Source organism: Zootoca vivipara, chromosome 7 (assembly GCF_963506605.1).
Source record: "Zootoca vivipara chromosome 7, rZooViv1.1, whole genome shotgun sequence".
In the NCBI taxonomy this organism is placed as follows: domain Eukaryota; kingdom Metazoa; phylum Chordata; class Lepidosauria; order Squamata; family Lacertidae; genus Zootoca; species Zootoca vivipara.
Genome location: NC_083282.1, coordinates 55,271,402 through 55,296,551, shown reverse-complemented (window position 1 = coordinate 55,296,551; position 25,150 = coordinate 55,271,402). Strand labels below are relative to the sequence as shown.

General features: G+C 43.8%; 1 protein-coding gene across 6 annotated transcripts in view; it reads right to left on the bottom strand.

Moving 5' to 3' along the window:
• NFASC (neurofascin) overlaps nucleotides 1-25,150 on the bottom strand; it is a 197,675-nt gene that overhangs the window by 161,759 nt on the left and 10,766 nt on the right. For 4 of the 6 annotated variants that reach the window (XM_035122043.2, XM_035122048.2, XM_035122051.2 and 1 more), the window contains exon 1: nucleotides 6,378-6,834. The exons of 1 other annotated variant lie outside the window; for it this stretch is intronic. The gene's annotated coding sequence lies outside the window, so the exon portion shown is untranslated. Of the gene's footprint in view, nucleotides 1-6,377; nucleotides 6,835-25,150 lie in introns of those variants that run through there. One more of the 6 variants, XM_060277091.1, reaches the window with a different exon arrangement.

Below are 25,150 nucleotides of genomic sequence, written 5' to 3'. Positions count from 1 at the left end.
GAGCAGTGGAAATGCACTGTAGCCAGAGTAAACAGTAATGTGTACACAGCCAATAACTTCCTTTTCTAAACATATTTATGATGACACTGTCCCAATAAACAGGTCTGTGATGCTGAGAAAGGACGGGAGGGGAAAGAATTAAGGCAACAATATGTCCAAGTGTTCTTCCTTCTGTCTGCAACTTGCCCACACTGGTTTGGGTGGGAAAGAAAACATGCAGAGGAAAGAATCAGGCGATGCTGTCTAATTCGTAATTGAACCTTCATTAGATGAGGCACATGTGACTTAATGCTTCTCGCCATGCACAAAAATTTCCTGCACGTAGAAAACTGAGCTGTCAGGAAGGCTCTAGCTGCACTTTCTCCCAAAAATACTAGTTTTCCATATGCAGGAATGTTCAGTTAGGTAACCCCTGTGGTAATGCATAGATAACAGCCACTAGAGAATGAATGAAGGTTTACCACGCAAAGTTCAAAAGACTGAAGGCCTTTCCATCCCTGCTCTAATTAACAATCACAGTTCCTTACTGTGGGGGGGGGGGGGTTGGCCTTCAGGTTCCCACAGAAGAACTCAGGAGAGCATCGATCCCTGGGGCAGAAAAACCACTAACATTTGGAATGATGTGCTGCAACTTCTGAAAAATTCAGTGTGTTTTTTCACAGAAGTCCGATCAATCACATGGCTTGGGGGAAAAACCCGGAATAAACATGATTCTATGCCACTAAAATCCATCATGGATTATGTCTAACAATGATATTTAGCCAAAACAATTAAGAATGAGATATTCTTGTTCAGACTCAAAAGTACAACAAATAAGAGACATCAACATCAATGTCTCACTCTTGAGTATTAAAAGGTACCTGGCTGTCCAACATCAGAAACTGAATGTGGGCAGTTAGACTAGATGTATCTTGGTCTCATCCTTTAAAGCCAGTTGTACCCTGCTCTTCAGCCAGAAGGGTTCCCAAGAACAGCTTACAAAGATCAGAAGTAAAACATGTCCAATGTATAGCAAGACATGTAAAGCATGCTAGGCCATACCCAATTATCTTCTAAGCCTGAAGGCAAAGTAGTGTTCTACTTTTAATGAACTAACATTCACTGCTCTTCAATCCTAGGAAACAGGTCCATTGTTGGGGGAGCAGTGAGGTGAACCAGTCCTGAGTCCTTTGTTCTGGACCCTCAATCTCTAGTCCCTTCTCCTGTTTAAAAAACAGATCATTTTTTAAAAACTTTGGGTGGGATTCACCTACCCAGACATGTCAGCAGAAGCCCTGTGCAAGGAATTCCACATATGCAATGGGACTTTCCTCTCTCTCTTCACCCAGCGTGGCCCCTGAAATAAGCTATGGAGGTGTTGGGAGAACCCACAAAACAGTGTGCAGGGGAGGAAAGGGATATCCTTTCATCTGGCAATCTGGAATGTTTGTGCAGATGGAATGATGGGAACAGCGTGACATTAAATCCCACACTTTGTTTACAGGGTGACTGAGAACATTACAAAACACAGTGCCGTTGAGATCCCAGTCACAACGTGCCCAGAGGCACCTGTGCTATGCTAATAATAATAATAATAATAATAATAATAATAATTTATTATTTATACTCCACCCCACCCATCTGGCTGAGTCTCCCCAGCCACTCTGGGCGGCTCCCAATTGAATATTTAAACAATACAGCATTAAATATTAAAAAGCTTCCCTAAACAGGGCTGCCTTCAGATGTCTTTTAAAGTTAGGATAGCTGCTTATTTCCTTGACATCTGATGGAAGGGCGTTCCCACAGAGCGGGTGCTGCTACCGAGAAGGCCCTCTGTCTGGTTCCCTGTAACCTCACTTCTCACAATGAGGGAACCACCAGAAGGCCCTTGGCGCTGGATCTCAGTGTCCGGGCTGAACGGTGGGAGTGGAGACACTCCTTTAATATATACACAAGAAACAGTTCTTGCCAACAGAACTGCAGGTGTGGTGGAGGACCCAATCCACATACAGTGTACAGAGCCCAGAAGATCCTGTTGGCATCCCATAGCTCAGAGTTACTTTTCCATGGTTAAGTAACATGCCTCCATGCGCTTCACTACCCCCATGACTGGGCCCATGTGTTCACACCTGGCTCCTTGGCTCTTGAATACCAGAAAGGCTCGTGCAAAGAGGCCAAGTAAAGGCACTGAAAGAAACCTTCCTCCCAATGTCAAAAGATACAAGTGCTCTAATGGAGCATTGCTGGATGGATCCAAGCCTTAGCTTAGAAGCTTCAGTTATGTCTTGGCACTAGGACCTAGAACATGATCCTTGAGTTGCTGTGCTTGGAGCTATAGCTAATAGGGTCAGGCAGTAAGACACAAGCACTGAATGGTTTGAAGAATAATTACCACCCAAGCTCTTTTGTACTATTTTCTAAAAATGTGCTCACAGCACCTCTGATCCCAGTGGTCCAATCAGCACTTCTTATTAACACCTTCTGAAAATCCCATTTCCTTTCCTTCTGCACTTGCAGAAGTTACACATGAATGGTTCATTAATGAAATGGGCAAGGAAAACCGCCATGTACTTCACCTACTCCCCCACACCATATCTAACTCCTTTCGCTTAAGGTATGATTAATAGTTCATATTTCCTTTGCTCCAATCGGAGACATGAAACTAAACTATAATTGGAGACCGCTTTCAAAACAATGGCATTGTGACATGCCATTATTATTTGGGGAATGCGTTGGATGGCAGCGAATCTCAATGAAAAGTGAAGTTTGTCACTTGCGCAGGTAAAAAAAAAAAATCAGACCAAAACGCAGCAACTTCCAAATTGCTTTGTCCAGTTAGTGTCTCAGTTTGGGGCAGCATACCTCAATCCTTTTTAGGAAGATTTAAGATTTTTTTAAATAAAACTTTCTATACACTGAGCAGCTCAGTTGTATGAACTGCTTTTAGTTGTTGGTTTATTGTTGTAGAGAGACAGTCAAGCTGACTTACAGCCTGCATCAAACACAAAATATAAAACAATAAAATAAAATATAATTAAAATAGAGACTAGAGATAGCAGGTAGAAAAAAGAAACCCTAACTGTTTAACAAGAACCTACAAGTGTAGGGGCTGATTTAGAGCTTTCCCACTTCAGCAATCAGCTGGCAGGACAAGTTACTCCATGAATGGAAATTGCCGCTTCCTGGCCCCGCCCTCCACCACCCACTTCCACTGCTGAGCTCCAGCATTCGCCCAAATTGGCAGAAGCTGGAGCACTCCTCCAGGTGTTAGCACTCGCTTGGCTTCTGTGGCTGGGGGTGGGGAAGATGAGCAGCAATGTCGCACACCAGACCACCTCCCTCTTAGTGGCAGAAGCAAGTGGGGTGGGCAGTCACTTCACCCTGTGTCATGGGAGGGCCGGCTCTGCTGAAGTGGTAACAAACCTAGGAGGGCTGGGTATACTAACCCTTACTATAAGAATTGAGAAACCTAAAATTCGTTCTCCTAGCTGTAGGAGCTGTAGGAGCATTAAACACCCATTACAACGCACTGGCACTAGTAGCTCTTGCTTGGCACAGCCATGCCATACAATATGAAAGAAAGAACAGCACGGAAGAACCCATTTTCAGGAGGCATCAAATTAAGATATTCAACATTTGACTAGTTTTTCTGGAGGAAATGGGACTCGTTGTATTCAATGCACAGCTGTTGCTAGAACAGTTCTAGCTAGGCTTGCCAGATGTCCCGGGGGTCAGATCCTGAGACACAGGGAGCAAAGCCTGGGAGCTAAGGGGTGGCACCTGTCAGAACAGATGGCAGAACCCAGAGGCAATTGCTGATTAAGAGATTTCATGTCCCCCCCCTTAGGATGATCTCTATCTAGTGCGAAATGAATTGCCCTATTCCCTATGTGTTTTCAAGATAGATTTGTTATGCCTCTCAGTCACTCACTCCCTGGAGAAAGAGAAAAGTCCTGTGTTTCTCGTGTGTGTGTGAGTGAGTGAGTGAGTGAGAGAGAGTTATTGTGATGCATCATCTTATTTGTTTGTTTGTTTGCCACCCATCTGACTGGGTTGCCCCAGCCACTCTGGGTGGCTTCCAACAAATTAAAACACAGTAAGGCATCAAAACTAAAAACTTCCCTATATAGAGCTGCCTTTTTTTCACCACCACCACCCCACCCACCCCGCTTTTATACCAAACCAACAGGCTGACAATAGGTAAACAAAAATGTTTTTGCCTGGGGTCTAAAAAAATCAAGGTGGGCTCCAAGAGTGTCTCATTGGGGAAGGGGTTTCATAGTCGGTGCCACAACCAGAAAGGCCCTTTCTCTTGCTGCTGCTCACTTCTCCTCTGGTAAGGATGACATTGGGAAAGACTTCAGCAGACGACCTAAGGGCATGGGCAGAGTGCTATGGGAAAGGCACTTCTTAAGGTAGAATAAAAGATAGTAGCTAGATTCTACCTGCTGGGATAGATACAACTATTTTAAAATGTAGTGCACAATTGCATGTTCATCAGTAGCATCTATTTATTGAGTAGGGAGAAGTTAACAGTATACCTGCCCTAGGAAGAATTAAAAAAAACCATGTGCTAACCAGCATACCTTCCATTATACTCCTGTTTTCTTACTTATGGATCATCATATGAAGTAATCAACAGACAGCAGTCTGAGGTGAACCCAAGTTAGACATAGCTTTCAATCACACAGAATCTGATCCCTATAGTTTGGAAGAAAGACTTGGCACAAAGCTTCCTACTCATTTCCATGACCCTTTGCCTCAAAACTGCTTTGATCCTATCCAGTGATGTGGGTTTTCTGAGAAGTTTTGAATCCGAGAAAATTATGAAGACTTTTCTGCTGCCCTAAATTTATTGGGCTTCTGCTGGACTAAAGGGTCTGCTTTACCATGCTTACCTTAAAAAGGAAAGGGGGGGGGGAGTATGATGTATAAGTCTCAAGTTTTATTTTATGTTTTGGCAATAACATATAATTGAAGTATTCCATGGGGGAATCCATAAAATGCACTTACTTGTGTGATTTAAATATAGTCATAGCTTCTCTTAGAAAGTATTTTCTTAGAATACTTAAATGTGACATGACAAGCTTACATTTTAAAAAAAATATGAAGGCAGTGAAAATGTTAAGGCACTTATTTGAGCCCACCCAAAGAACTACCCTAATTTACACAGGCAAGCATGCTCTCCTAAGAACAATCACCTGAAGAAGTTAATTATAACTTTGAAGCTGCCTACCTTGACTGCTATTGTACCCATTCATTACATTACTTATTCATTTTATGAAACCACACATTTTTAGAAATGGGAAATTTCCTGCCTCTCATTACTGATCACCTCTATTGTTGTTACAAAGCAGAAGGATGCCAACATGTTCGATTCTTTGAAGAAACCTGCCATCATTCAGAAATATTTATCCACTCAAAACATTTATAGCCTGACTTTCCTTTTAAAAGCTCAGGGAAGCTTATAATACAGTAAAATAAATAAGACCAAAGTTACAAGAATAGAAGAGCAGCAGAATACAAAAAGGCAGACTACAAGATCTAGGGACTCTCATACGCTCTGAGTGTTTTTTAATTAGGGGGGGGGGAGGAGCCCAGGCTGCATATCTTTTTATATGAAGAGTAACTTATTCAGAGTTCAGCAAAATCTTCCTTTTTAAAGCAAAATATTCAAGCATAGAGGAGGAAAGTGGACATTCCCCTGACACCGTGCCTCATCTTGTATTGTATTCTAAAAATGTAGCTTGGAGGGGGGTGTTCTAGCTCTGAGGTTTGCATCTGTGTTCCCTTAAATCAGTATTTTAACCACTGTACCGCTAAAGATATATTGTCATTTCTACCATGACTGGAAAATCAAAGTCATACAACAATCAAATTATTTCTGCTTTCCCCATCAGATAACAAAGGCCCAATGCATTTCTCCCCTATCTGCCAACAGAACTTTGAATTCAAATAGGTGCATGTGAAGACACGCAATAAATCAACGAGAGATTCAAGGACAAGAACACGAGGGAGGGAGGGAGAGGGACACATATGGATTAATTTTTTTGACAGTGCTAGAGCACAGTGCAATGCTAGCAACCACAGAAAAAGCAAAGGAGCTAAAATGAAACTATTGCCGCAAAACAAAATCAGAAATCATGCTGTCATTAGGCTTCCTCAAGCAATGCTAAAGACACAGCTGCATTGGAAAACTCCAGCTCTAATCTTTTGTTTAGACTGGATGAGAGGCCACAACCCAATATTTCAGTGCTCCTTTCTAGAGGACGCTGGCATAGAGGAACTGGACCAACCAACTGCTCACTTACTCTTCTACACCATTTCATCTTACAGCACCTGTTCAAATCTAATCTACATCTCCAAGAATTTGGTATCAAATCAGCAGACCAGCCTACCTTTGTCACCTTCCACAATTAAGCCATTTCTCCTCCTCTTTCTCTCTCCCCTGCCAGGGCTATTCAATTGTCTTTCAGTCACCTTTATCCCAAAAGTGATGGTCCTCCAGGCGAGGCAAGGAATAATTCAGTCATGATTGCTAAGACGACCAAGGAAACCTCCAAGGTGCTCAGGTGGGTGAAAAATGCTGCTCCTTACTGTTTCCAAGGAAGCAGACCTCTGGCCTTCAGATGCTGTGAAAACCGAACAGACTTTTCCCAGGGTCAAATATAGATGCAATGCAACTGCTGCTAGGAAGGGGAAAAAATCACTCTCTGCTCACCATCCCTCCTCCTCTGTGGCTTACATAGAGGCTCATTATCTCAAGCCCACCAAACCTTCAAGTGCCACAGCAAATGAGAGAGCACACCAGGCCACGTATTAACAGCTATTGCACACTCTCCTTGTTTACTCCTCCCTTCCCTCTCTGTGGATTTCCCTCGTGAATAATGCAGGAGTTGTAGTCCAAGACACTGCCCACTCTATGCTTCTCTCAGAGTCAGCTGAAAACAGGCTCAAGTGCCAGCTAGGGCCAGTCCCCATGTTCTGCACAGTGCAAGCCAGAGATCCTTGTACGGCAGCCTATTTTCCCTTGTTCCAAAAGATGCCGTCTCCTTTTTGTACCAGCTCTATTTATGAAGCTAAGGAATCAGAGGACAGAAAACATGATGCAGAAGTTCAACTACGAGAAGAGGGTGGCAGGTCTCATTTTCCTATACCTTGGGGAGGCCTCTCAAAAGTAAGCAGAGCTGCGCCATAAAACAAGGCCCTTTGATCATCACTGGAAAATACTGTGACGTGGGCTCTGAGCCCCCACCCAGGAGAATATATTAGAGGTTCACTAGACTAGACTTGTCTTCTCTGCTCTTCCAGAAGAGGGAGCTGTACTGCTGTCCCATTTCAAGAAAATCAATTACTGGATTGGCCATAAACTCTTCTATTGGTCTTTACTCATTCAGAGATGCTCATCTTGAGTGGTTCCTCTCTCAGTGATTTGAACCTGTGTTCTACTGACCACACTGGAAGTTTTTACCATGGAGAGGCATCCACACACAAACTGGCCTCCATTTTGTTGCTGCTGTGTTTTTGTCATGGAACCACTGCAATTTTTGTAGCAGCAGGCAACTGAGAAGGCTGAGTTTTCTCCTAGTCTCCACTACCAGATGCTGGCAAGTTACAGTGCTAAGTACAGTGGTACCTCTACTTACAAATTTAATGCGTTCCGAATGCACATTCGTAAGTTGAAAAAAAATTGTAAGTCGAATCCCATAGGAATGCATTGGGAGAAAAAATTCGTAAGTCGAAGCAACCCTATCTAAAAATCCGTAAGTAGAAAAAAATCCTATCTAAACCGCATCCAAGATGGCGGACGGAACTCCATTCGTAAGTAGAAGCATTCGTAAGTAGAGTTATTCGTAAGTAGAGGTACCACTGTACATCATCTATGGACATGCAAATCAGAATCTACACACAGATTGTTTCATGTTCTTCCTTTTGGAAAGCTGTTCTGGAGAGCCTTTAGAGGATTAGTTTACATTGGCAGGGAACACACAATGATTTTTGCTATAATATATTCACAATTATAGCTCAGTTGGTTAGGGTGTGGTGCTGATAACGCCTTGGTTCCAAGGTTGCAGGTTTGATCAAGGTTGCAGCTATGGAACTAGGGTTGCCAGACTCAATAGAGGACAGGACTTCTGTGCCTTTAATTGCCCTGCTCTCTTTTGAGTCTGGAAACCTTAAAGAGAAACCTGCCTAAAATTGGAAGCAAATGCAAACATGCTGGGGTCCAAGAGATCCTGGGCATGGCCACATAGGAAAAGACTCATCCAATTCCTTGCAGTAATTCTCTGCACTGGAGCTGTTCTGCTGAATCACTTACTGCATTGCTGGCAAAGCTGATAGGGGAATATTCTGAGAGCATTGCAGTGCTCCAGCCCTAGGACACTCTGCACAGCCAAGCTGGCTAAGTGTTTTAAGTCACACAGCATTGCGAAACAGTGGAGGCTTTAAGAGACAATGAAAGGATAATTGCTTCACAGCAGGAGCAAATATAGCCCAAACAGGACTGCCCCTCGGTTATAGTTGGCAGCTTTTCAAACACTTAAATGTTTGTGCACTGACCCAGGACGAACTGCCAAAAAAGAGAGGAAACCTTTCCCCTGGCACTGAGGTCAGCATACTGAGCAAGTGCAGTTTATAGCAACATCCACTCAGCTCGATTTGGAATGGGTTAGGTCTCTCCAAGTCTCTCTTTTAGAATTCCGGGGGAAAGCACAGGCTTTTCCCAAGGATTTCCCCAAAGTCAGGAAAACCCAGCCTGGCAGACTTCATCCAAAATCGCCACCCCTCTTGTTCATCAGTTTCCCTCCTCTACTACCTTTTCTACACTGACGTGGTGGACCAGGGGGGTGGGGACGGGGACTGTCAGCTAAGAGGGTTTTTATAAGCAAAGGATATAAGTATCCAGTGCTGTAATAAAGGCTTCTGTGCATGTTCATCTATTGTGAACACGATCTCTGAGTGTTAATTTTAAATTACCATTATCTATTCTGGTCAGCCCTGAGTGCTCACTGAAAGGACAGATCCTGAAGCTGAGGCTCCAATACTTTGGCCACCTCATGAGAAGAGAAGACTCCCTGGAAAAGACCCTGATGTTGGGAAAGATGGAGGGCACAAGGAAAAGGGGACGACAGAGGACGAGATGGTTGGACAGTGTTCTCAAAGCTACTTAACATGAGTTTGACCAAACTGCGGGAGGCAGTGGCGTGCTCTGGTCCATGGGGTCACAAAGAGTCGGACACGACTAAACAACAACATCATCATCATTCTGGTCAGTATGTCAAGAAGATTCTCACCCCCTTAAAAAATGGTATGCTGCTTATGAATGGAGACAAATTCCAGAAATAAGGGGGCAGGATTGGAAACAGATGCACGTGAGTGACATGAAGATGCAATGAGCATCACAAAGCTGAAATGATCTTTGACCCCCCCACTCCCCACTCCAGTGCAGAATCTGCAGTGCAGGATGCAACTATAGAATCCATGAGAGATGACCACCCATAGAATTAAAATCATTTTGAAGAGGGGTTGGGGAAAGGACCAGAACTTTGCAGGCACTTCACCCTACCACACCCATCAAACTTGATGGGCTGCATGTGTGTCTGTGTCTGCATGTAAGCCAGTTGCTAAGATAACATAACACTTTTGTACTATCACAAAACAGAAACCCATCCACAAACAAGAAACTGGATTATTAACTGGTGCTACCGTGAGTAGGAAACGGGTTTAAACACCTCCACACACACACACTTCAGTGGTGTCCCAAAGTAAACCACTTCATATATAAAAAATGGGACATCTTTTCCTTCACTTTCAAACCCCAGGTTTGGCAGGAGGGGAGGTTATTCCTCCTCAGCCATTTCAAAATATAGCTGTTAAGTATTTATGTGTATGTATTTATATCCTGCCTAATAACAAAAGTTGTCTTGGTAATGTATGTGTGGGAACATTATTTACCTCCTTCTCGGGATCAAGAGGTCTCTGCCTTTTCAGTTTGGGATAACAGAGTGAAGGGCATGGTTTGGAATACAGTGGTACCTCTGGTTAAGAACTTAATTCGTTCCGGAGGTCCATTCTTAACCTGAGGCACCACTTTAGCTAATGGGGCTTCCTGCTGCCGACGCGCCGCCAGAGCACGATTTCTGTTCTCACCCTGAAGCAAAGTTCTTAACCCGAGGTACTATTTCTGGGTTAGCGGAGCCTGTAACCTGAAGCGTTTGTAACCTGAGGTACCACTGTAATAGACTTTGCCATGACTCTTTATATACCTGAGGCAATGGTCTCAGTGATGGGTGGGAGAGTTGAGGATGACTGGAAGAAGAATGATAAACCCACTCCTTCTCAACATCAATTCTATGCAGGGACCCCAGCTTGTCTGTTTGGGGAATGGATGAGAGGGATAGTTGTGAGCAGGATAAGGAGAGGACTGGAACTTCTCCACCCCTCCTTCCTTCTTGAAACATCATCTCATTAGTTCTACAGCTTACACTGAAAATTACACACCAAAAGTCTCCTCCCTCCTCTTCACACTGGAATCCATTTGATGTAAGCACGCTGCACGATTTTTGTGCACATACCACAATGCACCACGCATCAAGCAAAAGAGCTGTGCTTACATGTGGCAGGAAGCCATGTCCCAACAAGTGTACCTTGTAGACAACACACATATGAATTTGCTACACAGCTTGGGTAAAGTTTTTCCCAACAAAGAATGAAAAAATAAACTTGTGTGCGGCAGCCCTTAAGGGTATGTTCTATATTCTTCAACAAAGCAATATATATTAATTGCATGCAAAGATTAAAGCTTGGAACTAGAGAGATAGTCTGGGGTTCTTCTCCATAGGCTTGGCGCTGTGGTTAAACCACTGAGCCTAGGGCTTGCTGATCAGAAGGTCGGCGGTTCGAATCCCTGTGACGGGGTGAGCTCCCGTTGCTTGGTCCCAGCTCCTGCCAACCTAGCAGTTCGAAAGCACGTCAAAATGCAAGTAGATAAATAGGAACTGCTACAGCGGGAAGGTAAATGGCGTTTCTGTGTGCTGCTCTGGTTCGCCAAGTCCAGGAGCAAAAGGTTACAATGGGGTCAAAACAGACAATGAGAACCTGTCACTTCCCATCTGTATCTATGGAAACCAGCAAGAGGCTAGAAACAGAGCTGACAAAATTATTGATTGTGCAAAATTACATTCAGTCACATTTAAACCTTGGTGCTTAGGTGCCCAATACAAAGTAAGAAAGCCTCTTTTAAATGCTTCCAGACTGTATTTATATATTGTCAGTCAATGGGTTAGCACGTATTTATTGCAGGGATATTTTTAAGATGAGGCAAAGTTCTGGGGAGGAAGGGAGCACACATGTAATCCTGCCTGCCTTGAATATTGTCAAAAGGAAAACATGCATATTTCAACCAGAATGCAGTTACCACACTTCCTCTGTACTGTAAGTAACAAAGCAAAATGAAAGCAAGTAAGCAATAAATAATTCAGTGTCAATCAAAGCTGTGGGGGTGGAAAAATATGCTGAACTCCCAAGTGTCACCTTAAACATGTTGGTAATCAGCATCTAATTATCAGATGCATAGGGCTAAACAGTTTTCAGAAGCACCAGCATCACATTTCTATGTGCAGTTAGCTTTGATCTCAATTGAGCAATTCACACAGACATGGTGATGGACCTCTTCAGGATACAAATTTCAAAGTTAAGGGGCAGACTTCTAACAGCCCTGTGCTGATCATCACTGCAGAGAAGGCTATTTCAAAAGTACAGCCTGGGCTGATTGCAATGCCTGTGACATTTTAGAGGCTCCTGAAATTTAATTAAGACAGCTGACAGGGCCTGAGTGGGCCCTCAGTTTGGTAGCAGTAATGGGCCTGCGGGTACCAACATGGGCCACATCCAGAATTGCCACTGTGAAGTGGTCTGGAATCCTGCCTAGCACTGTTGCATCCAGTCCCGCACCTCAAATATTCTAACCCTGGAGGGTGATGTTGGTAGCACTTCTGTAAACCAAGCACCGGCTTAGCTCTGATCCATTGCAGCTAGCCACAATTTGAAATTACCCCAAATAAAATGCTTGACATCAATGTTAAACACTGCATTTTGGGAAATTTCAGACCGGTCCAGAACTACCACCCTTTGGGGTAAGGAAGTTCAGGGGAGCGAGTGCAGCATTGTGCCCCATTGCAATGGTGAGAGTTAGCAGCAGTGTCAGGTGAGGGCCCCATGGCAGCAGGAAGTAATGTCAAACTCGGTAGGCCCTGCCAGGGTGTCTGAGGTATGACTGCTGTCCAAATATGCCAAGTCCTGCAGCTGTGCCTGATTTTAATGGATGAAGGTTTTAGGGTTGTCAGACTCAATAGTGGACAGGACTTCTGTGCCTTTAATTGCGCTGCTCTCTTTTGAGTCTGGAAACCTTAAAGAGAAACCAGCAGACCTTTTGTTTAATTTCCAAGCAAAGGGTCTGCTGGTTTCTCTTTAAGGTTTCCAGACTCAAAAGAGAGCAGGGCAATTAAAGACACAGAAGTCCTGTCTACTCCAGATGAATAGGGACAATTGGTTCCTATTCCGGGATTAGGAATAGAGTGCCAGAGGTGCCAGGTATGCAACTGTACTCAGTGTTACTTTTGAAGGCCAGAATTTCAGCAGAACTAGAAAGGAGGTCAACAGTTTTGGAAATCTGGTTCTATTATGCTATGCTTCTTTTCTGCCTGAACATCAAGTGGCATCAATAGCCAGCTCTTCTGCAGATCTCTGGACACAGCAATTTCCCATGGAATGCAGAGTGATCGAAGTCATTCTTTCAGAATGTATTACATAATAGAGAAAGGCTCAGAGGTAGCAAGACTGTGATAAAGCCGTAGCACTTCCATGAGTGTGGTGGATGGAAAATGTGCTGCTGCAACCATGGAAATTGTTGCTGGCTGTATCATTGAAAGTCTCAAATCCATGCTTAGGTTTCTTTACAATATCATAAGCATGTACTGAGGATAAATGTTTGGTGGCTGTTTGCATGCAGGGGAACAAGCAGTGCTCTGCAGAAGAGTCTAAGAGCACAAGCCTATGAAAGTTTACTCAGAAGTAATTGCCATTGTGTTCTATGGGGCCTACTTCCAGGTAGGGCTGCACTTAACTTTCCAATTAACACCCACTTGAGATGTACTTATTCCAAATCCTGAAAGATCAAGTCCCAATGTATCACTCTTACGATTAGGCTGTAGCATCCAACAGAATGAAGGGAGATAAAGACCAATTCTCTGGACTTAAAAGTAATTACTGGAATCTTTTGCTTTCAAGACATCTGCTTGTTGGCTTTGATAGTGTGTAATCTCGTTCATTGTTAGTATACTGAATGCATCAATTAAGTCCTATGGTTTCTTACTAGCCCAATGTAAGGCTTAGTACAGTATTCCAGTTCCATCAGGGTGGGATCAGTGGGAAATGTTCTTTCAAAGCAACAGTAGATGCTCCATTTTATAGAAGCTGGTAGTTAAACTAGTGGTTAAACTAGTGTGATATTGAAGTTTGAGAGCTTAATCTGCTTCTCCAGGAACTTGTTCTTTCACCCTTCCAAGACATCACTGGTTTTGGGAGTAGCAACAATTCTTTTTCTTTTCTTTTTTAGCAATAGACACAGTGCTGGGGTGGATAGAGGGCACTCCCTGGGATATCAGTCATTTGATGAGTGGAGATGGGGAAGAAGCTCCCTCCTCAGCTGATCTGCACAGATTCTAATGTGCTTGACATTCTACTGATTCTCAAAAGCCAACCAAAGAGCCCCTCCAAAATGCCCAGGTTTTAGCAAGTCTCCAAAGGATGTTAGATTATAATTGGCTACCCTCTGCTTATTCTAGCAGGGAATGACTCTCTGCTCTTTGATGACTTCCAGCCTGAAGAATGGGCCCCATAGGTCTTCAACACTTCATGGAGATATTGAAAAGGAAATACTGGTATGTTAAAAACACAAGTGAAGTGGATTCCAGTAACATTGAAATGTTGACCTTTATCCAGACATTCATTAGCGCATAAAGTCAGGTCTTACAAAGCATCACAGGCTGACCATCTAAGAGACCTCAACAGTCACCATCACCACCATGGCTTTCGTCTATGAACTAACTAAAAGGTGAGTGTGGCCAGTGATTTTTCTCCATTCTTGTTTTACTGAATCACTTCTAATTCCACCTTTCTTTTGCATTCCTATTGGTTGACCTTGATACAGTAGAATGTACAGAGGTTTTCTGCCTCAGCCATTCAGCTTCTTAGCATATGTCAACACAATGACAAAGCAATCTAAAATATTGTGACATCACAAAAATGATTTCAGCTAAGGTCAAAACACAGGCAGGGTGATCGCAAGCAGGAAGGGTCATTTAGTTTGCAGAAGAGTGTTCGGCTAGCCTTAATCCTCATGATTAGAAAAAGTATGAATAGAGACTTGCAAGTGAAACCACTGAATTACAGTTCAAGAGATTCAAAGCTATCACCTGTGGACTGAATGGAGACAAAGGATTTTTATCGCGCTACATGAGTCAATTGGCTTATCACTGCAGGGAAGTCTGTGCTACCACCAACCGTCTTTCCACGTGTGAATGGCCACTGTTAATAATGTTAATTATCTACATCTTTACTTTTCTGCATGTAATTTCCCCCTTCCAAACCACACACAAAAGCACACAAGTGCGCGCATCACACATATATACTATACACCTGTAGCTCAGATTCACACTTCAAACACCTGATGAACCAGACTGCAGACCATGAATGCTTGGGCCACAAAAAAGGATCATCTTTATGGTGCCAGAAGACTCTTGTTATTTTCAAAATAATGTTTTGCAGATCTTGCACACCTCTCTCAGAGCATCTTTTACACCCAAAGTGCCATAGAAAAGAGACATTGTATCCAAACAGGAGAGCCTTTGTTGAACTACGGGCGGAAATCCAGGTATTTGGCAGAGAAAGTACATTTTCTTGTTTATTGAACAAAACGTCCAAGTCTTTCCATTACCAGTTAAGAAAGGCCTTCCAAATGGTACTGCCATCCCTTTTCTTTCTTTAGTGCAAAGCAAAAGAATGGCACTGTCTTCCTCAGCCGATCTCAGCATTGCTATCCATGACACAGCACTTCTGGCACTGTCATGATACATTTGCAGGTGGCCTTGGGGAGAAATGGTGCACCCTTCATTTCACAGTTCGTACGGGGAGAAATTAAACTGACCCTCTGCAATTTGATAGGTCTTAATACCATTCTATATGTTAGCAAGAACAGGGGTGTAGCTAGCTGCTCCGGCACCCGGGGCGCTGGGGTGATCCACACAACAGGGATGGGGCGAGCCACCCAGGGGGGGCACCACCTTAAGCTGCCCACAGGGTCCGCCTGCCGGACGCAAGCCCCACGCTGCTGTTTCGGGCAGCGTGGGGCCCCGAGCCACCACGTCACTTGAGGACAGACGCATGGCTCAGGCGTGCTGCAGGCCAGGTCCTGTGGTAAGTGCCGCCCCCCCCCCCGGCAGTGTGCCATTTTGTCACCCCCTCAGGGATGACACCTCGGGCGGACCGTATCCACTGGACCCCCTTCCTACAGCCCTGAACAAGAGCACTAGTATCTCCCCAAACCAAGGCTGCTACACCCCCTACCCACATTGCAAATCCCTCCCACCCACAGTGTTCCCTGGTTGCAACAGATGTAAGTGATTCTGTCACATAGGGTGCTGAGCTGAGGGAGTGCAAAATTGAGAAGATCCATCATTAGGAAGATCCATTTCAGGGTGCTAAATTTTGGCCTCACACATATGAAAGATTACCAAAGTCTGCCAGTGGCTGCATCTGCCTAAAGCCATCCTAGCCTCCACTCAAGGAAACCCACCATTTCTTACAGGATAAGCAACAGGAACCTCCCTCTTCAGAAGCAGTATGACTCAAAATACCAGGTGCTGGGGACAAACAGCAGAGAATGTCCTTGTAAGCTTCCCAGAGGCAACTCAATGGGCATGACTATGAAACAGGAAGCTGCTCTAGACCAGGACAAGTGACTTGTCAAAGACCACAAGCTGAGCACAAGGCAGAGATGGTACCTGACGCTCAATAAAGCCCACAAATAATCCCCTCTACTCAAAATTCTTCTCTTCTCAAAAATTCATTGTCCATCACATTCTTCTAGGTTAAATTACTGCAACGTGTTATACGTGGGCTGCCTCTGAAGATGGTTCAGAAACTTCAGTTGGTGTAGAATTCAGTGGCTAGGTTGCTCACTGGGGCAGGATGGTTTGAGCATATAGTATCAATCCTGGCCCAACTGCACTGGCTGCCAATTAGTTTCTGGGCCTAATTCAAAGTACTGGTTTTGACCTACAAAGTGTTAAATGACTCAGGGCTGCAATACCTCAAGGATCGCCTTTCCCCGTATGAACTGATCTGGACCCTCAGATCACCATCTGAGGTCCTTCTTCATGTGCCTCCTCCACGAGGGGTCTGGAGGGTAGCAACATAAAAATGGACCTTTTCTGCAATGGCTCCCCACTTGTGGTATGCCCTCTGCAGGGAGGCTCTCCATCTACATATCTTTAGGCGCCAGGCAAAAACATTACTCTTTGGCTTTTGTTTTTTTAAAATCATTTTTATTAATTTCCCAATAAAAACAGCCAATTAACATATCCATAATCGTAATCCAATTAAAAACAATAAACTAAAATTTAAAAAACCAAATTACAGTCCAAATTATTATTAATTTTTCTGGGCTCCCCCTAGTCTGGACCTCTTGATGTATATCTCCAATATCTTCATTCCTGCCTCAGGCCCCTGGGAATTCTGGCTGGCTCCCAGTCAGATCCTCTTCCTTCTACTCCAGAGTCACAGAAGCAAAGGAGATGGTGAGCCAGGCAGAAGCTTCAGATACGCCGTTGGCTTGCTGCATGTGAGGCTTCTCAGGGTAAGAGGGGAGTGCTTGGAAGCATTTGCCTAGATCAGGGCCAGGAATGGGCAGAACCTCCAGCTCTTCTATAAGCTTCTATAAGCTGAGCTGTTTCATTGCTAAAGTGTCAGCCTTCCTGACCTGAGGAACAGGGCCGTCTGAAGCATATCGGGCGCCCGGGCGCCGTGGTGTGACGATCCCTCCGGCGCCCCCCCCCCCGTTTCTCCGCGTGGCTAGCGGGCGGGTGCCCTGCGCCACCCAGCCTGGCCCTGCTGAGGAATATAGATGGGAGGGCTTCCTGGTAAGTGCATATTAACTTGCTGGAAACCACAGGAATGGGGAGTGCTCCTGTGGCCGTGTTCTGCTCCCTAGTTTCCTACAGGCATCTGATTGGCCACTGTGGGAACAAAATGCTGGATGAGCCATTGGCCTGATCCAACAGGCTGTTCTTACATTCTTAACTGCTCCATGTGGCAAGGTTTTCCCCACAGATGGTGACTCTCCTTACTCTGCTGTCATAATTTGCCATGAAGATCCTCTGCCTTGTGTGTAGAGGTTCCATATCAACAACAGGAGATTTTGCCACTCTCTCTGTGACCAATAGGATCCATATGGTGAGCTGCACTATGACTGAGCAAAGGGAAGCAGCACATGTCAGCAGCTTGCCATGTGCAGACCAATCCGTGCAGACCAATCTACTAAATCAGATATAAGAACTTCTGTTTTGTTTTGGTAATACTAACACTCAAAATGGTGGCTCAGGGTGGGGGGGACTCCTCATAATTCACCAAAGGTATGAAGAAGATAGGGACGCGGGTGGCGCTGTGGGTTAAACACTGAGCCTAGGGCTTGCCGATCAGGTTGGTGGTTCGAATCCCTGTGACAGGGTGAGCTCCCGTTGCTCGGTCCCTGCTCCTGCCCACCTAGCAGTCCGAAAGCACGTCAAAGTGCAAGTAGATAAATAGGTACCGCTACAACAGGAAGGTAAACGCCATTTCCGTGGGCTGCTCTGGTTCGCCAGAAGCGGCTTTGTCATGCTGGCCACATGACCCGGAAGCTGTACGCCAGCTCCCTCGGCCAATAACGCGAGATGAGCGCCACAACCCCAGAGTCGGTCACGACTGGATCTAATGGTCAGGGGTCCCTTTACCTTTACCTATGGGGAGGATCAGAACTGCTTACATTTTGTTCATTTCCTGTCCATATATACTAATCACACTTCTCTGTGTTAATGAGGGCCCCACACCTGCAGTGTATACAGAGGGGCTCCTCAGCAAATATATGACCACTGAGACACAGGCAGCATCTGAGGATGTGGCCCCACTTCCCCATGTAGTCAGTAGACGTATGCAGGCAGAACATCTGAACAGTTCAAAGGTCTTAGGACAATAAGTTGCTGGTCTATAAGTAGTTTCACAGCTCTAATGCCAAACCAAGGATTTTTCAAACTTGAGGATGGTGGAGTTAGAGAAGGCAGAGCCATGATGCACCTCTTACCTTACCAAAACGGGTTGCTCACGTGTTGGGTGACCAGAAGAACTGGCAGGAAGCCACAGAGCCCATCTTCCATGGCTTCTGACCCAATTCCAGTCAGCAGAGCTCAGAAAGCACTTGGGGAATGTTACTGTTTTGATAGTTTGTGGCCAATAACTTGGTGATCTCAGCCTAGTGATGGTCAACATCACTACATCATAAAATGTGTTGTCACAATTGATGCTGTGGTTAGTGCTCTCAGGGGCCCAGAATTCAGAAAGATTCCAGTTAAACTATCATTTACCAAAAGGGGAAAAGTCACATTTCGTTATGGAAATAGCCTAGGCTTCCCATGTCATGTTTACTTAATAGAGCTGGTGGAGGTGGGGTGGGGTCATTGCTAAGAAGGCAAGGTGGTTTAAATCTCATCTAAGTTGTGCACTCATTTGATAGAACAGTGGCTTGCCTAAGTCTAGTAGACTTCCCCTTCTGCAGTACTAATCTACCTTACAGGATTGTTGTTACGAATAATGTACGGTAAATGTAAAAGGTAAAGGACTCTTGGACGGTTAAGTCCAGTCAAAGACGACTATGGGGTGCTGTGCTCATCTTGCTTCAGGCCAAGGGAGCCGGCGTTTGTCCACAGACAACTTTCCGGGTCATGTGGCTAGCATGACTAAACCACTTCTGGCACGAAGGAACACCGTGACGGAAGCCAGAGCGCACGGAAACACCATTTACTTTCCTGCCACAGCGGTACCTATTTATCTACTTGCACTGGTATGCTTTTGAACTGCTAGGTTAGCAGAAGCTGGGACAGAGCAACGGGAGCTCACCCCATTGCATGGATTTGAACTGCCGACCTTCCAATCGGCAAGCCCAAGGGGCTCAGTGGTTTAGACCACAACACCACTGGCATCCCTACATGGATAATGTACATACACTGAACTATCTAACACTCTTATCACGTGCTATTACCATTGTGTGTGTGTTTAGCTATATATGAGAGAATATATGAAGAAAGACCATACAGATTTTTGCTGAAGGTTAATTGTTGAGGGTTAATTGCCAAAGAAGGCAGGAGAGAGATAAAAGACTCAAGGATTGGAGGTGCAATGACTCTGAATACCAGTTACTTGAGAATATGAGTGGTTAGTGGGCCTTTGTGCTCATGTCATGCTTATGGGCTTTTCATGTACATCTGGCTGGCAACTGTAAGAACAGAGTTCTGGGCTAGATAAACTTTTGTTATGATCTAACAGGACTCCTCCTCTGTTCTAACATAATATAGAGAAGTTTTAAATGTTTGATGTTTTAATTCATTAGAAGCCGCCCAGAGAGGCTCTAGCAACTCAGTCAGATGGGTGACATATAAATAATAATAATAATAATAATAATTATTATTATTATTATTAAGACCTTAATTTCAAGATATGTTAGCCTATCCACACTATTTATTGAGTCCTGTCTGGAAAAAAGGCAGGGTATAATATAAATATAAAATATAATAATTTATCCAACCCATATTAACCACAGTACCTGAGGAGCTTGGTATGTCTTTCCTCAACTGAGGCACAGAAAGACTGTGTAATTTGCTGTGGGGATTTATCAAGCAGGGCATTTAGCTGAGCCAGCAAAGCCCTAGGCCTTAAAATGTCTGACTCACCTTTCTCAATGAACAAGATGGACTGGATTGTTCCACTGTAGTGAGATAGGATACTTATGCTAATTTTCAAACATTCCCAATGGGGTGAAAAATGAAAGGGATCAGGAAAAGGGTAGTTTGCTTGAAAGAAAGCATTATAGAACCTCAAGACTAGTCACCATTTATTAAGTATTGCACATTATCTTCCATGGCATACTCCTAGATTTAACAAAAATAAAGTGGAATGGATTATTACTTTCCTTCACTCCCCCATCCTAGACCTCTGAGTGCAATCTAAATTTAAAGCAACACTCAAACAGAAAGTTACTTTCACATAGGGCACAACAATGCTAAATTATTTGTGACCATGTTTTAAGTGGGGCGATGTAAAAGATTTTCAGATGTGGAGCACGATAAGCATTTGGTCTGTCAAAGAAAGTTTGCAATTTGCTCTATTATGTAACCCACTGTACTTCCTCTAAGAACACTGAATTCTTTACATTTGAGGTGAAATCAAATGGCAAACATCCTTTCAAACTACCAAAATGATTACACAATGCTTCAACATCCTCAAGAAAAACACAATTGCTATTTAAGTCCATGCAGCTAGCTACATTAAGGCTCAGCTACCAAATGTGATCTGACAGGGTGATATTTTCAATGCAATTAGCTGCCTTCAAGAATACCATGCCGCCTTATTGTTAATTATATGTTTGTGAAATACTACAGTCTTACTTAAAGACAGTCTTTCACTTTGGCTTTGTTGGCTGGTTCCTTCAGCAAGTTGATGTTCTGAGCATCACCGCTCATCACAAAAGCTTTGAAATTCAAAAGAAATTCACTATATGCTTCAAGGGCTTTATAGTAACAACAAAATTTTACTTCTATATGTAATCCAATTGGGCAAAGATAACAAGGATTTTAAGAGACCAGAACAGACTAGTCAATGTATCATTTCTACCCTGTTGATAAAAAAAAATCACCAGATACATCTTTGTTTCAAGCCTAGAAGTCTGGTAGAAGGAGGAGAGAGAAATTAGGCAAACCGCCTTCCCATAAACAAGTTAGGAGAGCCCAAAACATTCAGAGTCAGGTATTGTGCTATTTATGTAGTGCCATGCACATAAATTACAATATGTCCAGGAACATTTTTTTTCCTATAACATCTATAATACACAATACATGTTTTGTTCTTTAATAGGCCTCCTGAAATATTGCCACTGGTGATTTGTTTTGTTTTTTTTTAGAGCAAACTTAAGAAGATAAGAAACAAGGTTGTTCTCAAAGCAGAAGGGTGATTCATACCTTTGTGAAAAGTGAATGAATGCCCCTACTTGACAATTCCAGGAAGAAAAGCTATCCAGGACTAGCAGTGCTGAAATCTTCATAAAAGACTGTAGTAGCAGAACAACTGTGGGGCATGCTCCTGCTACGGTATGTACTTAAGCAGAGCCATTTAAATGAGAGAACTTCAGGGACTTCACAGGCACAATCCTAGGTAGACAGGAAGCTGCCTTATACCAGATCAGATTATTTGCTCAGCTAGTCCAGTACTGCTGACTATCCCTGGCTGCAGTTCTCAAAGGTCTCAGCTACCTAAGAGTTTCTGAGGTTTGAACCTGGGACCTCCTGCCCAGAAAGCATGTGCTCTACCACTGTTATGACCCTTCCCCCATGGGTGCCTATTACAAAGGCCCATTTCTCTGCCTGCTATAGACATCTGCGTGCATGTCACAAGAACTCGAGTACAAAAGCCAATGAGCTCACAACAAGCACACTTGTTACTGGGCCTGTTGCAAATCTGAAAGCAAGACAATTTAAGCAATGGCATGAGAGTACAAGTTCAGCATACAGACTGATCTTTATCATAGCAGAGCCATGCTGCACCACTGGGAACATTAGCAGCTCTCATGACTTTTCACAAAGAGAGCAGTGTAAGTACAACATTAGGTGCTGGTGGTACCATATATAGCAGAGAGGTACAGCCTGACTAAGCGCCAGTCATCTCTGTTACTATCAGTAGAATGAAGTCAACACTATTAACACACTACATTAATGTCAGCTACACAATAAAACCAATAGAGCACATTGCCAGCTTATGTAGGTTGTACCTACAGATTCTTAAAAGCAAAGCTAGCATCGACACCGATGTTTATTCAAAAATGGGCCTATCTTCTAGCTATGCAAATATGTGAAAGGTAGAAGATATGCCTAATGGATTTACACAGCTGCCTGTGCTCTGAAGGACAGGTTACTTGGTATATTTTAATTACACTTGAATGGCACAGGCTCTTGGAAATTAAACTAGAAAGAAGCACTCTCAAAGGATTCAGCACCCTGGACAGTTAATAAGACTAGTGTTGCCCTTTCCCAAGAGCCCTAATACTTCAAGGGGAAAAGGTGGCTTTAGATCAGGCATCCCCAAACTGCGGCCCTCCAGATGTTTTGGCCTACAACTCCCATGATCCCTAGCTCACAGGACCAGTGGTTGGGGAAGATGGGAATTGTAGTCCAAAACATCTAGAGGGCCGAAGTTTGGGGATACCTGCTTTAGATAATATGCATTTCTCACATGGTAAGGCTATTTTCCACATCAGCATAGGGATCTCCCACTTGACTCAAATGCAGAAACGGTTACACTTCTGCATCATCATACTTCTGCACAACAATGCCAGTCAGAGGGGAAATGTTTATTTATTGCTTGCACTGCAAAATTGTCTTAACCCTCTTCATAAAAATCTAGGAGGATTTAAGGGTATAACTGCAAGATTCTTGAAAGCAGTACCATCTGAAAGCTACTGTTATGTTTTCAAAAGACATTTCCCTTTGGAGAAAGCTCGGGAAAGATCTTTTCCCCCGGAAAGCTCCGAAACATCAATTCACTATATACATTGAGAATCATGTTAAATCCCTTAACATCCAAAGCTTATCTTCTCTTCATTATGGCTCTTGTCCAAATGAAATCCAAAGCATCCTTTCTGTGTCAAGTCATGGAGGTTTTTCATTCAGAACAGCAAGCAGAGGATCAGCTTTCTTTAAAACCAAAACCAGCATATCTGTGTTGCTGAATATGCAGCAACTACATTGCCTTTGGTAGCACTTGGCTATGTATCAATTCTCTATGCATACATTGCTGCCCAGAGTGTTCTGAAAGATGGGTGGGATATAAAATGAGGAAATACATAAGATTGCCTGCAGGCTACATTTGAGCTCTATTCAAATCGCAACATGATACCGAAGGTGTCACAGACACAGGAATTGGCCTAGTTGAACCAACACTTGATTAGAGAGAAGTGATACAATGAATATTAAGTGGTACGATTCTACAACTCAGACTAGCTATCTGCATAAATATAATCAAGATGGTAGTATTTGACTAATGTAGTATTGGGGTGGGGGCGGGGATAGGGAAGAATCCTCCAGGTGCAAAAAGCTGCGTTTATTGAGTCCAATGTATTCTGATTACGGTACATTCTTCAAGGGCACTCTTAAGCAAAACCAACTTGAGTCTGTGGTCCCCAACTCTATTGCAAATGACTGGAAAATAACTGAGCTCAATGCATTTATTTCATCCACTTCTCCATTATTTGGTACCTTTGCATTTTTCTTTTATTTGATGCAACACCAAGGATGCAACACCAAGCAAGAAAATGTCTGCATTTGTCTGTATTCATAGGACCCTCTCCCCACATATAAACCTCCTAGTTTAAGATCTGATTTGAAGCTTGCAGATGATTACATGGGTGGTGACTGGACATGTGACTGGAATTGTATGGAGCACCTCCCCAGGCAAATCAATGAAGCACCAACATTCTTAAAGGAAGACAGTTTCCATCTTTCAAAAAAATGTCAAAGATTTTAAAGGGTGATGTATGGTTTTGTTGCTTTTATGTTGTTGATCTTTTAGGAGGTTTCTAAACTGCTCTGTTGACTCAGATACCTGCTGCTGCTTTGGCTCTGTTGATTTCATTTGTTTCTTTTATTATTTGGATGGCTTATGCTGTAGGCAGCTCTGAATATTCTTAACAGAGAAAAGTGACACATTAATAATTCTGAATTAGATTAATTGGGGTATGTGGGGTGTTAGGAGAGGGATAGTACCTCTGGTGGGGGACATGTAGTGCTCCTTCTGGGGTAGTTTGTCCACCTTTGGTCCCCACCCTGCACTCAGCAATCACCTAGAAGTGATTGTGACAGCAGCCACACCACAGAAACAACTTCAAAGTACGTCAAGTACTACACTTGGGCAAAAAAAATATATGAAAGGCACAAATACAAGATGGGTGACACCTGGCCTGAGAGCAGTACATGTGAAAAGGATCTAGGAGTCTTGGTAGACCACAAGCTTGACATGAGTCAACAGTGTGATGCAGCAGCTAAAAAAGCCAATGAGATTCTGGGCTGCATCAATAGGAGTATAGCATCTAGATCAAGGGAAGTAATAGTACCACTGTATTCCGCTCTGGTCAGACCTCACCTGGAGTACTGTGTCCAGTTCTGGGCACCACAGTTCAAGAAGGATACTGAAAAGCTGGGACGTGTCCAGAGGAGGGCAACCAAAATGGTCAAAGGCCTGGAAACAATGCCTTATGAGAAACAGCTTAGGGAGCTGGGTATGTTTAGCCTTTAGAAGAGAAGGTTAAGGGGTGATATGATAGCCATGTTCAAATATATAAAAGGATGTCATATAGAAGAGGGTGAAAGGCTGTTTTCTGCTGCTCCAGAGAAGCGGACACGGAGCAATGGATTCAAGCTACAAGAAAGAAGATTCCACCTAAACATTAGGAAGAACTTCCTGACGGTAAGAGCTGTTCGACAGTGGAATTTGCTGCCAAGGAGTGTGGTGGAGTCTCCTTCTTTGGAGGTCTTTAAGCAGAGGTTTGCCAGCCATCTGTCAGGAATGCTTTGATGATGTTTCCTGCTTGGCAGGGGGTTGGACTGGATGACCCTTGTGGTCTCTTCCAACTCTATGATTCTATGATCTACCAACTGAGCTATCCCCCAGTTCATAATGCTGAAACCGTATTGGATGCCTGACTGGAGCCTTGGGAGCTGGATGAGTGCTGTGTGTGATAATGAGCTCCTGAAACCCAACCAAGCTGAAGCGTGGACATGCCCGTGAGGCTGAGAAGGCAGGGTCTTATCATCTGGGC